The sequence below is a fragment of the Camelus dromedarius genome, chromosome 5, assembly GCF_036321535.1.
Source record: "Camelus dromedarius isolate mCamDro1 chromosome 5, mCamDro1.pat, whole genome shotgun sequence".
NCBI classification, from domain to species: Eukaryota; Metazoa; Chordata; class Mammalia; order Artiodactyla; family Camelidae; genus Camelus; species Camelus dromedarius.
In genome coordinates this window covers 40,207,126-40,222,861 of record NC_087440.1, presented here as the reverse complement: position 1 = coordinate 40,222,861, position 15,736 = coordinate 40,207,126, and the positions used below count along the sequence as shown (strand labels likewise).

At 39.9% G+C, this 15,736-nt stretch overlaps 1 long non-coding RNA gene across 1 annotated transcript in view; it reads left to right on the top strand.

The window, feature by feature from the left end:
* The first annotated feature begins 209 nt into the window (after positions 1–209).
* Positions 210–15,736, top strand: part of LOC105094172 (uncharacterized) — a 29,127-nt gene continuing 13,600 nt past the window's right edge. The window contains exons 1-3 of the long non-coding RNA XR_010380934.1: positions 210–671; positions 3,975–4,094; positions 12,580–12,629. This is a non-coding gene — a long non-coding RNA (uncharacterized LOC105094172). The remainder of the gene's footprint in view (positions 672–3,974; positions 4,095–12,579; positions 12,630–15,736) is intronic.

Below are 15,736 nucleotides of genomic sequence, written 5' to 3'. Positions count from 1 at the left end.
CATAGTTGAAGGAACTAGTAGATTTCATGTAGTGGTTAGTTAAAATGAAAGCGTAATTTTTTTTATGGGTCCTCTGAATTCTTTCCTTGAATCCCTTGGGGGTCCAAAGACCCCTGATTAAAAAACACTGTAGGTTAGCAATTCCTGAGAAGCCCCAGGAAGTAAGAGTCAATGAATAGGGCTCATCTCCACTTCAGAGAAACTCCTTTTATATTGTTTTATATATTTCATATAAGATTTCGCTTGGAATAAAAATGGCTTCTGGGGCTAAATGTGTAATTTTGAAAACAATTGTAAATGAAAAAAATGGATTCCTTATCTTGCTTTTTTAACTTAAAACTTATTTCTTTTGTAAACATTCTCAGCACATTAGTGTACCATCAAGTTTCTAACCTGGAAAATAGAGATTTAGAAGTCAACAGGATATGATGGAAGGCATGAAACATCAATAAGATTGCTCAGCAATAATCTGTGTGAGGGTAGCCCGAGACGAGGAGCAGGCCAAGGAGTAGGCAGAAGAGAAGAATGGAAAGAAGACAGAAGGAGTTGTCAGAGAGGTAGGAGGTAACATTACACAACTTCTGTAATGTTAAAGAAGCAAAAGGTGTCAGTGCTGCAGAGATGTCACATCCAATGACATAAAAGAATCCACCGAACTCGGCCGTAAGGAGGTGAGTGACCTTTCCTATGGCATTTTCATCAGGGTGAGGAGGGCAGAAGCCAGATTGAAATCTATATCTCAGTGTGATATAGACCCGTGCTTTTCAGACACCTCTGGTCAAGCACAGTATCTGTCATTTCCCACCTGTCATTGACTAACAGCCATCCTGCTACAAGTGACCAGCGTGATACTTGCACCAGGTACAAGGTACCCTAAGAGTTGGATAACAGCCAAACTGGTCTAGACTATTCAATAGGGCTAGTGCACAGATGACAGGCTTAGAGGTCATGGCCATGTCACTTGCTATCCCAGTTTCTAAATGCTTTTTCTTAATTCTGTACAGTAGTATAGGTACAAACTATTCTTTCCAGAAGCTTACCTGTCAAGGAAGAGAGAATAGTCAGTACTCTATGGGCCTTAGAGGTTTGAGAGAAGGTTTCTACCAATACTATTTTTTGTAACTCTCCTCTGAATATCTCCTAATGATCTTCCATGCTTCACTTTCTTTTCAGCCCCTAATTTGGATCTCCAACACCTAAAATAGTTCCCTGGTATGTAGCAAGCTCTTAAAAGGTTGTTGAATGAATGAATGAACTTTCATGTGGACTGTGGAGGGTCTAAGTGGCCCTGTGCTTCCAGATTTTACAGTAGACTGTCCTGCTTCATTTAATCTCTGGGTATTTATTTTATCTGTAGTCAGGGAATTACCAGAAAGGCCCATAATCTTCATAGTCTTTGAAGTACATTGAATCATTACCCTCTGTTTTCAAAGATGACATCACTGACTTTTAATTAGTAGGACTTGTGCTTTGAAGATTTTTGTTTGCTTGCTTGTTTGTTTTTTAAAAATTGGGAGTGGCTTCACCTCTCTCTTTGCCTCCTCTCCCCTCTTCAAGGGCATGCATTAACAAAAGACTAGACAGGTTTGGGACCATACCATGACCACAGAATAAAGAGAACTGAATTGACTGGCACAAGGCTCAAACCCAAGAGAATAATTTAGCATAAAGGACTCTGATTTGCCCTAAATCTCTTCACTTTCCTCTTTCTCTAATGGGACTGATTTTCAAATCTCCCCTTATTTTCTCATCTATAGCATTGCCCCTAGCCCATACAGTGGAACTCAAATTTTACCTGGAAAAATGAGAATTCTAATTAAAAAAAAAAATGTGGGCAATATGAATAGGAACCAAAGAAATGCGGACAATTTCTGTCATTCAGGCAGCAGACATTTACTGAATGCTCAGTTATGCCAGACACACATGTGCCAGGTGTGTAATTTCCCTCTGGAGAGTGCAAGGCTCAGGTCTAATTGGTGCAGCAGGCTAGACTTCTGTATTTAAGTATTCACCCAGACTTCTTTCCTGTGGTAGCTGGAAGGCTTTCCACAGTGCAGACCACTTACGCCACTCAAGTACATCCCATACTAGATTGTTAATCAGACATTGTTTAACAGGTTTAAGGAAGGAGCAGGAAAATCCCAGCTGTGTGTGTTTGTGTGGTTTTGGGAGTGGGGTAGAGAGAGATGATTAAATGGGAACTTAGAGTACTTTTTGGAAATAAGTGGTAGTTGAATTTATAACTTAATCAGTAGGAGTTATTTTGGCTTTTTGCCCATTTCTGGGATGAGGAGGACCTTGACCCTTCAGTTATAAATCTTATTCTTTATTTGAAGTGCACAATCAGTAGGAAAATCTATTGCCACATTAGAGCCAGTGACTACTGAAGGGTGTGGCTTGCATGTGTTCATTCATTCATTCATTCATTCAAAAACATACTTCTGTTCTCAGCCAAGCGCCTTTGGGGCAGTTAAGGATTTTAAACATAGACTGTCTTCACTAAATTGATCCTCTTTATGTCAGATGATCAAACTGAGAAGCTTGGGGAATGTTAAATAATACCACTTTAGCATAAAAGGCTATGTTAAAATTAGAAGTGTTTTTTTTTTTAGCGTATTGATTTCTCACATGATTTTCATAATTCTTAAAGCACCTTCTATAAATGCATATTATGCCACAGAAGATAATCTACTCTTGTAGGCAAAATTACATGGTGAAAAAAAGCCTGGCTTTTGCAGTATTGTGTCATCAGAATGCCCTCTCTTAACTTTCTTCTAGGTTCATGACCATAGGCAAAGTAGTAACTTTTTTGGGCCTCGGAGTCCTCTTCTGAAAAGTGAGAATAGTCTCAACTTCTAGGGTTGTTCAATAATCGATAATATTGATAATAGCTAGTATTTACTGAGCACTTACTTTGGCTACTTCACATAGGTTATCCCCCCAAACAAGGCTAGTAGTGGTGCTACTACTCTATTTACAGATTAGAAACTATAGCCTAGAGGTTAAATAACTGACCCAAGTTGACATGACAGAGAAAGTGATAGAGACAGGATCCAAACCCAGGCAGTCTTGACTCCAGACTTGTCTTTTTTTTAAACAGCCTTTTTGAGATGTAGTCCACATGTCATACTTTAAAGCATAAAATTCATCCACTTAAAGCGTAGAATTCAGTGGTTTTTAGTATATTCACAACTATGCAACCATCACCACAATCTAATTTTAAAACATCATCCCCTCAAAAGAAACCTCATACCCATTAACAGTCACTCCATCTCTAATTCCCTACCCCCAGCCCTAGACATCTACTAATCTGCTTCATGTTTCTATAAAATTGCCTATTTTATGTAAATGGAATCATAAAATATGTGGGTTTTATGACTGATTTCTTCTACTTAGCATAATGTTTTCAAAATTTATCCATGTTTTTGTATAGATTAGAACTTCATTCCTTTTTATGGCCAAATAATATTCCATTGTATGGATATACCACTTTTGTTTATCCATTCATCAACTTTGAGTTGTTTCCGCTTTTTGGCTATTGTAAATAATGGGGCTATGAACATTTGTGTACAAGCTTTTTTGGGGTGCTGATGTAGGCTTTCATTTCTCTTAGTTATAGATCTAGCATTCATATGCTAGGTCACATGATAACTACATTTAACTATTTAAGGACATTCTTTTTTTTAATAATGAAAAATTTTTAAAGTTGAAAGAATAAAATGAGTACCTGTATACCCTCCATTTGGATTCAGTAATTGTTAATATTTTGCCAGTTTTACATCCTTGCTTCTCCCCTCCCTCCTTCTCTCTCTCTGATTTCATTTTTTTAGAGTTAACTACTCTAAAACTACTGCTTTATATTCATCCCCAATTAAATGGGTGAAAATAGATGAAGTAGTTAGTATAATGCCTGGCCAATAATAGCTACTCAATAAATGTAAATTTCCTCTTTTCTTCTTTTCCCCAATACTTAGAAATGTTAAGTAGTATCTGAGGCTGCAAGCTTCCCATCAAGATAAGACAAGTGGGATCTAAGTAAAGATTCATGGACCTTACTTTCTGCAGTATTCTTGGACCAAAGGCAGTGGAACTAGGTAGGTGGCCATCCAGACTGTCATGATCCAGCTATCCAATTTGTGGTTGATTGTATTAGGGTTATAGATTCTATGAATAGTTAAATTAGCAGAAAACAAAACAGACAATTTAAACCATTACAACTTTTTCCCCTAAGGTAGCAGGAACTTTAGCTCATATGGTACACAAACAAGCCTATTCTGAAGCAAAATAAGAAATCCTATTTACTAATGCAGGCATTTTCCACATCCCCACATTTCATGTGTGGACATGAGGAAGGAGCTGTGAGAGAGAACTGACCAAAGCTGAAGGTTTACCAAAGACTCCAACAGGGTCAGTGACATAGTACAGGTGAAAAGAAGGCAGCATACAACCTGATTTATTACTGATTTATTTTGAAGAATCAGTCCTAACATTAGGATCCTTGGGGGCTCCAGAACAATTTTCACTCCAGTGAAGCCCACATGTTTCCAAGAAGCTATTGGACTTACTGGCACTTTTCCAGACCTGCCATCCGTACTTTTCAGACATCAGACCCTCAGTAGCCACTGCTTTTTACCCAGAGATATTCCTGTAGCAGTTATTTTCCCTCACTGCCGAGATTAACCCAGGGAGATTGACTACTCTTGGTCTTGTGGAAAACCCAGGTCTCCTGCCTGAGTCTCACTCAGCCCAGACCTGAGATTCTGAGCCCTGGCTGTGCATCAGAGAGAGATCATTATCATGCCTAACAAAATCAGCAGTTTCTTAATACAATCTAATACCTGATCTATATTAAAACTTCCCCAGTTTTCCCCAGTATGTCATTTACAGCTGGTGTGTTCAAACCACGGTCCAACAAAGTCTACATATTGCATTTGGTTTTATTCATAAGTCTCTTGTAATCTAGAATAATGTCCAGCACTATTTTTATTTTTAATGCCATTGACTTGTTGAAGAAACTCAGTATGTCCTGCCTTCTCACTTTGTCTGATGATTTCCTTGGCATGTCATTTCACTTGTTCCTCTAGTCCCTGTAGGCTGGTAGTTAGCTTCAGGTGAAGCATTTTTGATAAGAACATTTCGTAGGTGATGCTGTGTCCTTCATACTACATCATGTCAGGTGCATATGGTATCTGGCTGCCTCACCAATACTGAGGCCAAGATGGATCAGTGCAGGCAGATAGTCACAGTCTGATCCCTCTCATTGCAAAGCTGTGTTTTTCCCTATGACCAGTAAGAGAATCTGTGGGTTGATAGTTTGGTCCTTCTATTTACTGCCACCATGTGCCATGCCAAGTCCTGGAAGATTAAAGGGAAACAAATAATTTGCTTTTCTAGTTTGAATCACTGGATTGAAACTATGTTCTCTGATCACAGTGGAGTGGAATTGGAAATTAATAATGGAAAGAAATTTAGGAAATGCACAAATATGTGGAAGTTAACTCCTAAATTTTTAATTTTCAGTTAAAGCAAGATTGTAAAAAATTGGTTCTTTACCAAAAAAAAAGAAAAAGATCCTAACCCAGCTTCATGATTGTATCCTCTCCCCCAAACTTGCTAAGCTAACTAACTGCTCCTCAAATGCCCTGTGCTGCTGCCTGTCACAAGAACTTTGTATCCACTGTTCCCACTGCCTGGAATGCTCTTGTCCAGCTTTCTTCCTCAGCTAGCTCCTACCTTTCACTCAGATCTCAAGCCCAGTATTATTTCCTTGGAGAGACCTTTCATGATCCCCTAGACTAGGGCAGGTCTCTCTGGTGATGAGTGCTGTTCAGCAACACGTGCCTTCCCTTTTTATCACAGTCTGTATTTAGTTTTGTATGTGATCAGTGGATTAAATCTCCCCCACTAGATGGCGAACCACCTGAGGGATGCAACTGTGCCTCTTTGCTCACCATTGTCTTGAGCCTAGCATGGTAGCTAGCACATATATTTGATCATTCATAAGAATAGAACAGGGGAGGGTGTAGCTCAGTGATAGAATGCATGCCTAGCATGCATGAGGTTCTGGGTTCAATCCCCAGTACCTCCATTAAGAAAATAAATAAACCCAATAACTTCCCCACTAACAACAACAACAAAAGAATCAGAGCATAATATTCAAACAAAAACTTAATATAGATGTTTACCACAATTTTATGATAGAAAAAAAAACAGAATCAACATAAAGGCTAAATTACAGGAAACTTACACAATGAAATATATAGCCATTAAAAAATCATATTTCTGGGTAATATTTAATGATATTGGGAAGTAGTCACTATATAATGTTAGACTAAAAAATGAATGTGGAGTTAGAGTCCTATTTATTTATCATTTCCACATATTTTGAAAAGTGGAATTTTTCGTGTAGTTTTCTTTCTTGCGTTACACTTAATATTTATGCAAATAAATATTATATATATGCAGAAGATAAATATGCAGAGAAAAAGGTTGAAGACAGTGTTACTAGTTATTTATATGGGGGCTTCAGGGAAATTTATTTCTTCGTCAGACTTTCTGTATTTTCCAAATATTTTTACAGTAAACACGTATGGTTTTATTATTAGGAGGCTGCTATAATTAATAATTTAACATGGACTTTGCTGTTAGCTACATCTAAGTTCCAATTCCAGCTCTACCTCTGCCACCTAGTAGCTGAAGTACCTGAGCGAGTTACTTAACCTCCCCTGAGAAGAACACCTACCCACAAGGTTGTTGCAAGAAGCAAATAAAATAATACATGTAAATCACTTAGAATACTTTATGCCATATCAATAAATAACAGCTCTTGTTATCAGTTGTTATCTGATAAAAATGTTACTTTAAAATTAAAAAAAAAAAAAAACACTTTCCTTGGGAAAGAAAAAAAAAACCCGTGTCTAGTTTTAGTTATATTTTCAAAAAGAAAAAAATGAGTTTAAAGTCATACTTGGAACCTTGAAAAAGTAAAGGTCTCTTGGACCTGGAGGACCAGCTATAGGAAGAAAGACCATTGAAATTCAGGAAATTAATTCCTGAGTCACTTTCTAAAAAGCAAAAACAAAACCCTAACGTTGCCCCCCTAAAGAGGCGAGAAAACAAGCCTTGACTGACCTCCTCTACTGAAATGCAGCAGCTGCAGCAGCGCCCCCCAGAGCAGGGATTAATGTAGCCGAACTGTCCGACTTGACTTGTGTCAGCAGTGGCCAGCTTTGTAATCTGGATAACCCTGTATCTGATGGGCAGACGTGCACCACCTGGACTTCTCCCTAGCAAGTTGACAAAATTGGCTCCACAAGCAGGCTGATCATTTGTAAGCTGTAGAAAATTTGTGCGACGTATTCTAGTCGGGACAGTGTGTAGTCAGGGAGACCAACTTAGTAGCAGTTGTTAGGTTTTCTCTAGTGGAAAGCCCTGGTTTTAATCTCAGCTCTACCACTTACCCAGTTTTATGACTTTGGGCTAAAACTTAAATCACGTGTGAGCTTCGTTTTCTTATTTGTAGCTGGGAAGGATCATTCCTAACACAGCAGGAGTCTGCGCAGATAGAGATGATGCATATGAAAGTCTAGAACCTAATCTGATAACTGGCAGGATCAATGCCGTACTTCCCACCTCCCATGGCGACCCAGTCTGTGGGACAGAACCAGGCGGCCATGCTTATATCTGGGCACGGCAGTGAGACACGCAGCCCAATTCCTGATTCATGGGACATATGTCCAGTGTACAGGGCTGTCTGCCAAGTGGTAGAGGCCTTCAGAGAGCAGACTGACACAACCCCTGTCTTCAGGAAGCAGCATTCCTAAGCAGCCCTTCCACCCATTAGAACACTTCAAACTGTTGTTAGTTTTAAGTAGACAAAGATCACATCTACTTTCTTGAATGATTATACCTCCAAAATTTCTAAATATAAACTTAAACTGTAATACCTCCTACACACATATACACAGAGTCCTTAAATCAGAAGAGTGATTTTCACCACCAGTCACAGTTTTTCCCCAACTTTTTATTTTGAAAAATTTCAAACAAATTGCAAATAGGAAAGTTACAAGTAGCACAGTGAACACCGTAAGCTGCTCATTTACATTCATCAATTGAATTTCATGGTATTTGCTTTCTCTCTTTCTGCTTTTTAATTCTTTATTTTCTGCTGAACCATTTAAGAGTTAATTATAGATGCAGTGACACTTCATCCCAAAATACTTCAGCATGTATTTCCTAAGAACAAGGACATTCCTCCTACATAACCATAGAATAAGAATCTCACTCAGGAAGTTTAACATTAATGTGCTAGCATTATCTAACATACAGTGCATATTCAAATATTCCCAGTTGTCCCAACGATCTCCTTTATAGGTTTTTTTCCCCTTTAATCTACCCTTCAGAAAGAAAAAAGAATAAAAAAAAAATCACACATTACATTTAACTGTCATGTCTCATCCAGTTATTCTGAAATTCAGGCCTTCCCCCTGTGGAGCTGGAGCTACTGTTTTCCTTTTAATTTTTACTTACATCAATGGGCCTCATAACTAAAGGCAACAATTTTTCATCTTCATTGTTGATTCATGTACTTGGAAAAAAAGGTAGCTTCTACTTAGCTTTAAACCATATTTAAATAGAATAATAAATGCTAACAGCAGCCGCACAATAACAGGTCTGGGCGGGGAAGGAACAGTGCGTTCAACTTGGGGCACGTTCAAGTCAAAGTGATGACAGCGCATCCAGGTGACAAGACCAACAGGCCGTGGTCGGCAATGAGAACTTGATCCTCTCCCTAGGTAAGGTGCCGAAAGTCACTTCCAGAGGAGTGAGAAGGGAGACCACAGAGTGGGTGACTCTCCCAGGGGAGAGACTGCTCTGTGAGGAGGGCCAGTCTGAACCTTGGAAGGCATCCAGCCCAGAGAAGCAGCAGGCCGCCCTGAAGACAGCAGAAGAGTCACGGGAGTGGGGAGCCCAAGTAATGAGGAAGAAACAATGAATCCCACCCTGAACTGTGTATGGTTTTTAATTCAAGGTGTGAATTAATTCTCAGGACCGGAACAGGAGAGGGGCCCTGGGCCTCAGAGGTGTGCCAGCTGGAGTCAGATCAGGTAACCTTCTGGAGACGCAGGGTGGAGGGCAGGCTAGAGGTGCAAAACCCCAGACCTCAGCTCTCCTGAGACAAAAATCCTTTAGGTGAGGAAAGGAGGAAAGAATCCAGAATAATCATCAGGAAGAGAAGTTGCCGAGGAGACCATGGAGGGACAAGCTGGAGGACAAAAGCCAATTCAGTTGGGGTGGCCAGGGAACAAGTGGAAAGAATTTGTGTCCTTGACCACATCGAGCCACTGAGTTAACCAACTCCAAAACTGCCCCACCTCTGGCCTCTTGTCCAAAATAGTAAAATTTTGTCTTACTGAAAAACAAGAGGCCTCCTAAGTGGATGAATTTAGAAACCCTCTGAAAATCATATTTGCCCAGAAGTCTTAAGAACAAAGAGAAAGAAGTGAAAATATCAAGTAAGTGAACATAGTCACAATGACTGCAGCAAATCCACTCAGCTTGTTAACTAGATCTTACACATGTAATTGCCTTGAAAATTTTGTGAGGAACAAGCTTATCAGTCAGTAAATCAGTGATTTTAAAGGTATCAGGGAGAAAACCAGAAAGGCAGGCAAAAGGAAAATCTGCTCTATAGGCCCTCAGTTCCTTAAGACGTGAATATGCACACACGTGTATACGTGTATGTGTAATGTGGATGCACATACACATAGGTGTGTGCACACAATACACATACACATGTATGTATGCATGTGTATATAACACAATATATGCATACATGTACAAAATTTGCCCCACACAGGAGGCACTGCTGAATGTGTAAGCATTCCAGATTATTCAGGTGGTGAGAGCAAGGGAGAGTAGGATACTGACTGCTGAGGGTTGCAGAGAGGTTTGAGGTGCTCTTGCTACCTAACAAGGGAATTTTTACCAGAATAACTGGAATAAATATGACTTTGACAATGCATCAGTTTTAACAAGGTTTCAAAGCAGGATAAAGTAACAGGAGGGGGAAGTGTCGTGACCCTGTTCCCACTGCTGAGTTTCTGTGCGGTAAACGCTTCTCAGCAGATACTGAATCATCAGAGGGAGATTATTAAACCCTTTTCATATTTCAGAATTAACCCCATGGTGCTTCAGTTTCCTGGAGTTGTTTTAGAGTTGTTTTCAGGACCTTATTTAGAGTTGTTTACAGGACCATTGAATGAATTTAACGGGCTCTGATGTGTAAACTTAACCCTAAAATATGTAAGCTTATTTCCTTCAATTTATAATGAAAATCGTCTGTGCTGGAGTTAACAAGAAGAAAGGGGGAAACATATTGGTCACCCTTTCAACCTTCAAATTAAGGGTAGAACTGTTTGAATGAAACATGCAGGGTTCCTTTAGAAACTGTAGTATTGACAACTTCTTTCCCATTCCTCACATCCTCTCATCTGAGGGGATGGTGCTGGGGGGACGCGAACAGCTGAACATTTCCCACATAGTATTCCCTAAATGGTGTCAAGTGACTGGGAGTGAAGTTTTGGTGACTGGATGATTTATTCACTTAGTCATCGTTGTTCCTTCAGGGGAAACAATAAGAGGCTTTTGTTTGTGTTTCTGTATGTAGGGTGTGAGGGACGAAGAGAAGAGCCATATAATGAAACTTTGGTCCTCTTTTCCCCTCTCTCAAAAGAGGTCTTTATCTTCAAATTACTATAAATATGTCATAAAAATAGAATATATACTGCATTGTGGCTCTTTCTACATTTTTTTTTCATGTTTTCCTGGGAAGTTTCTTTTTTCCCTTCTCTTTAAAAAAAAAGTACTGCATGAATATGTTCAAATCATAAAATATTCAAACATGATGGAAATAACAGAGTGAAAAACAAAAGCCTCCCTTCACTGCCCTTGCCCAACCCCCCCTCCCAACATTCAGCCCCTGCAAAAAAAGTTCTTTCTTTTTTTAATCTCTATTACTGTGGTTTGGGGCAGTTTCATACTAACAGATGACGTATTTAAGCAATAGACGAATTCCAAAATATAGACAATCAGGAATCACTGAAAGTACAGTCCAGGGAAAATCGTGGCAGAGTGACTAAACACAGGGCAGGGCAGCTCTCCTGAAACCAGAAACGTCTGGTTTGCTCCTCCCCCTGCCACTTGCTAGCTGGACGCCTGTGAGCACCTTTGTGTCCCCAACTGTGAGGTAGGCACGACTATAGAATCCTAAAGTGGGATGGTGTAGGGAAAACACCAAGCAAGTACCTGCCATGTGCTAGGTCTTTGGCAAATACTAGTCTTCCTCCCACTTCTGGAGGAACTTTGATGCCTCTCAAGCACACATTGATTTATTGCTGGTGAGGTTCTAGTTTTATCTGCGTGCTCACAGGGAAATTACTATCCTGTTTTCTACACTGTTTATAAAAGGTGAAAAGGGAGCGTGCTTTGCTCTCCTGCCAAACTGCTCGCAGCACATCAGTGTTTTATAGGCTAATTAAAGGCTGGCAGATAAATAGATCTGCATTGTACTTAGGTTCAGGCAGTAGATGTGAATTCAAGCAAGAATATTGAGGGTTATGAAATCCTGATAATTGTGGGTAGGTTATTTCCTGGAATCCTGTATCATTAAGTGACTGATTCAAAGACCAAGTTGAGTAATTGGAGAACACTGATTTAAGAACATTGGATTCTTAAAAAAAGTATTTGTGTAATGTTAACATGGCTATTTGGGAGTTCATAACCTGTGATTTTGATTTTCATCACCAAAAAAAACAAGCAAACAAAAAACCAACCAAAAAGAAAAAGAAAAAACCCTACTCTGCAATCCAACAGGCAAGCTCAAATGTAATAAGATGAAAGTATCTTGCAGAAGGTAAAAAATTTAAGGCTTCTGAAGGGATCCTCAAGCGTTTTCTGCAGTCTTTGAAGCATAGAGTGCCCTCTACTGGTTGCCTTCCAGAAAGCCAGGCAGCCAGAGAGGACTCAAATTTTTTGAAACACCATAAATACAACCCTTTATCTCTGTAACTTTACTGTAGAGTGACCCTTTTTTAAAGGCTAATCGTCTGAAAGAGAGCAATGACTCTTTTTTTTTGGTTTAAACTTGATTCCTTAATCAGAAGTGTGTCTGAGATACCATCTTAAATGTGATCAGTTACATCTCTTGGATCCTAAATTTTAAGGTAATCAGAATTTCAGAAGAATAATAAAATGGAATAAAGTGGCCCTAAAATATTTAACTGGATTTTACATTTAAAAAATACATTTTGTTGTAGGGTACACAGTTTCTAGTATACACTACTCTTTCTGTACTAGTTTCTCAATTTCCTGTAAATCTATCATTATTTCAAAATAAAAAATTGGGAAAAAATCTAGTGACTTTATTTGGCAGCTTTAAATCACTTAAATCTTTCTTTGAGCTTATTGAACTGTAATGGAAAGAAAATACCCAAGACAAAGATAAAAATAAGTGCATCATTTGAAATTGGATTTCTCTATTCTTTTTCTTTTCCTGCTCGCCTCTTGCTGGTGGCCCAGAGCTCTTCCTGATAGCCCTTGAGGAACCTGCAAGGATCTAGCAAGAAGAGGTAAGCCCATGCTTGTTGGCCATCAGAGCTAACCAGACTTTTACTGTGAACTAGCTTGCTGCTTTCATATGTGTGTTTAAAAGCAGAATCCTTATCTTCTAATGCAGAAGAATCCTTGTCTTCTAACCCAGAATTCATCTGCTTTTCATTCACCCATGCGTTCATTTATTCCACGGTTATTGAGCACCTATTCTGTGCTACATGCTGTCTATATGTCATGAATATGTGTCGCTTCTACCACATAAGGGTCTAAAATTTAACCACATTCCTTTTAACATTAAAACTAACACACACACACACACACACACACCAATCCCAGGAAAATCTTTTTTTTCTCCTCCCCAGAATTTTTCTCTGTAATAAATCTGTGAATTCGAGAAGGCTGACTCAGGCTAGGACCCAGTCCTCCACTTGGCTTGCCTACTGGTCTTTGCTGGGAGTGTGGGGACTCAGAGATATGGACTAGTTTTCATTGCCCCCAGCATTGCCTGGATGGTGCTCCACCACAGATACTGGCAATGGGTCCTAGAAGAGGGTGGGAGGATGTTCTTACCCACCCAGTGTTACTGCACATAGAGGCCAGAAATCCCAAACTGCTCTTTAAACACACACACACACACACACACACACTCACCAAAGCCCACCTTTCCCTAGAGGACTGGCAGCAGGAATACCCAGTCTTGCATCCATGACCTCAGAAATCTCCAGAACAAAGTCCTGTTCTTCATCTGGACTCCTCATCCAGGTCACATCCTTGGTTACCTCGTTCCACGTAGTAGGGATGGGGCTCTGTCTCTTTCCTCCTGTCTTTCCGTTGCATCTCTCCCTTCCCAGGTTGGTGGACATTAAGGTGCCTCTGTGGAACTGTGGGATTTGGGGAAATACAAGCTGAAAGTCAATGATCTATTTAAAACCTCTTACTTTATAGGTAAGAAAAATGAGACCCAGAGGTGTTGAAAACTGCTTATCTGGAACTGAAACCAGGATCTCCTAGTTTCAAACCCTTTGCTTCTTCTGTTGCTTTGTGTTGTTTCTCTTGTAACTTGGAAGATTTATTTGCCCTAGGTCCCATTCCCTTTGAGCCCAGCCTTAGGTAGTTATACCTTGAAAAACAGTCTCACAGACAAATTCATAATTGGATGTTTATGGCCAATAATAGCTTGATAAGTTGCTTCTATCAAAGAGTATCTGTTAAAGTCCCAGGAGGAAACAGATGGCACAGTCAAATTAGGATAATTCAAGGTGGGTTTAATAATGGTACTATTTATACAAGTGTGTGTTGTGTGTAGGGAGAGACCACAAGACTATTCCTACCCCTAGTCCTGGAAGTGTTACCCAAAATGTTGGGAGTTTGGAGCAGAGAAAGGTTTATTGCAGGGCCAAGCAAAGAGAATGAGTGGCTTGTGCCCCCAAAACCCAAACCCCCTGAAAGTTCTCAGGGAGAACTTTTAAAGGCAAAATTTGGGGTGAGAGCTGCAGGGTGTGTGTGTTTCTTCTAATTGGTTGGTGATGAGTTAACAGGACAGTGTTCCAGGAATCTTATACTCAGCCTGAAGTTACCACCTTCACCTGGGTGGAGGCCTTAGTTCCTGCAGAAGAACTTAGAGATATGGTTATATATATATATTCCTTGAGGAGGAACCAGGACCCTGTCTCAAGGCTGCACATTGTTTCTTGACTGCTCCTCCTTTCTTTCTGCATTCTCTCCCTCTCCTGATTAGCAACCCTTTGAATCTGCCCTTTGAAACTCAGGGAAGGTCAAGGAGGCTGAACGAAGTCTATTTCCTACAAACAAGAAATGGGGGACACAGAAAAGATTTGTACCAGGGAGGACCCCACAGGGTCCTGCTCTGTTTCAGAAGGATGAAGAGAGGAAGCAGACTCTAGAGAGACATGGAGTTTGTTAGAAGAGGAGCTTTGACCTTTGGTCAAGGGACCCAAGCAGCCCAAGGTGACTTTTCAGTTGCGCAGTTGTAACACCACCCTCACTGTCCTCTCTTCCTCTGATCTCTCCTGGGAATCTCCATTGGGTGAACCCAACTGGAAATCAGTGACATTGAACTAGTCTGTACAGGTCAGCAGGGTGAAGAAGGGTAGAGAGTGGACCTAGAGGGCAATGGAAAATACCTTTTCTACAAGGTGATGAAGTAAAATTCATATTTTATGGGAAGATAAGAAAAATTTAAACGTAACAATTTTCTTTGCCTGTTTGAGCCTCCTCCCTCCCTTTTAGTGTGTGTTGCGCATCTGCTCTACCCAGACCTCTTTAGGAGATAACATTCTTTCTCAGTCTCTTAAAGGGTCACAACTGCTTAGGAGCTAACCTTCCTTCTTAATCTTGAGCTTCCCAAAAGACTGCCTCCTGATAAATATCATGTTGGCTCAAATAAAATTATGTATTTCCTTCTCAGATCAACTATTGATTAGTTTTTTGTCAACAAAGTTCACATAGAATTTAGTAACGGGCTTTTGGAGTCATCTGATGATGACTCATTGTGATATTGTGATTTATAATAAGAAATACATACTTAGTCTTAGGCCCTGTTTCTAACACAGAGCTCCTAAAAAGGTTCTGTGGAAAAACAAAGGGAAAGCAGTCTCTGGAAGGGAGCTTTCCCAGTGCCCTCAAGTCATACCACACAGCCTGTCCTGGAGTGACTCTTACCGTGACCTGTGCTGTATATTTCTTTGATATGAGTCACACAAAGGGATTTTTAAATGGAAGGGTGTAGTCTCTTAGGTCCACACAGGTGGCTGGGAAGTCCCCCCAAGTACTGTCTGAGCAAAGAGGAGAGCCTTGCTTAGAGTGAAGCCAAAACCGGGTCCAGGCGTGCACTGGTCCCCAGGGGAGAGCCTGCGGTAAAATGGAAGGAATTGCCGAACTTCTGCTAAAGGTTTCTTCATAGAAAAAACTAGTCATTCCCAGGAAATTTCTCCAAATTTAAAAAGAGAAACTTTTTTTAAAAAGAACAAAACCTTAGGAGATTAATGTTACTGTTTTTCTTTGGCTAATTTCTTAATGAGCATATGTTTAAGTTTTGATTTAAAGTAAGTCAATTGGGACATCATATCTGGAGGAATTTTATCTTAAAACTGACCAAACCCTG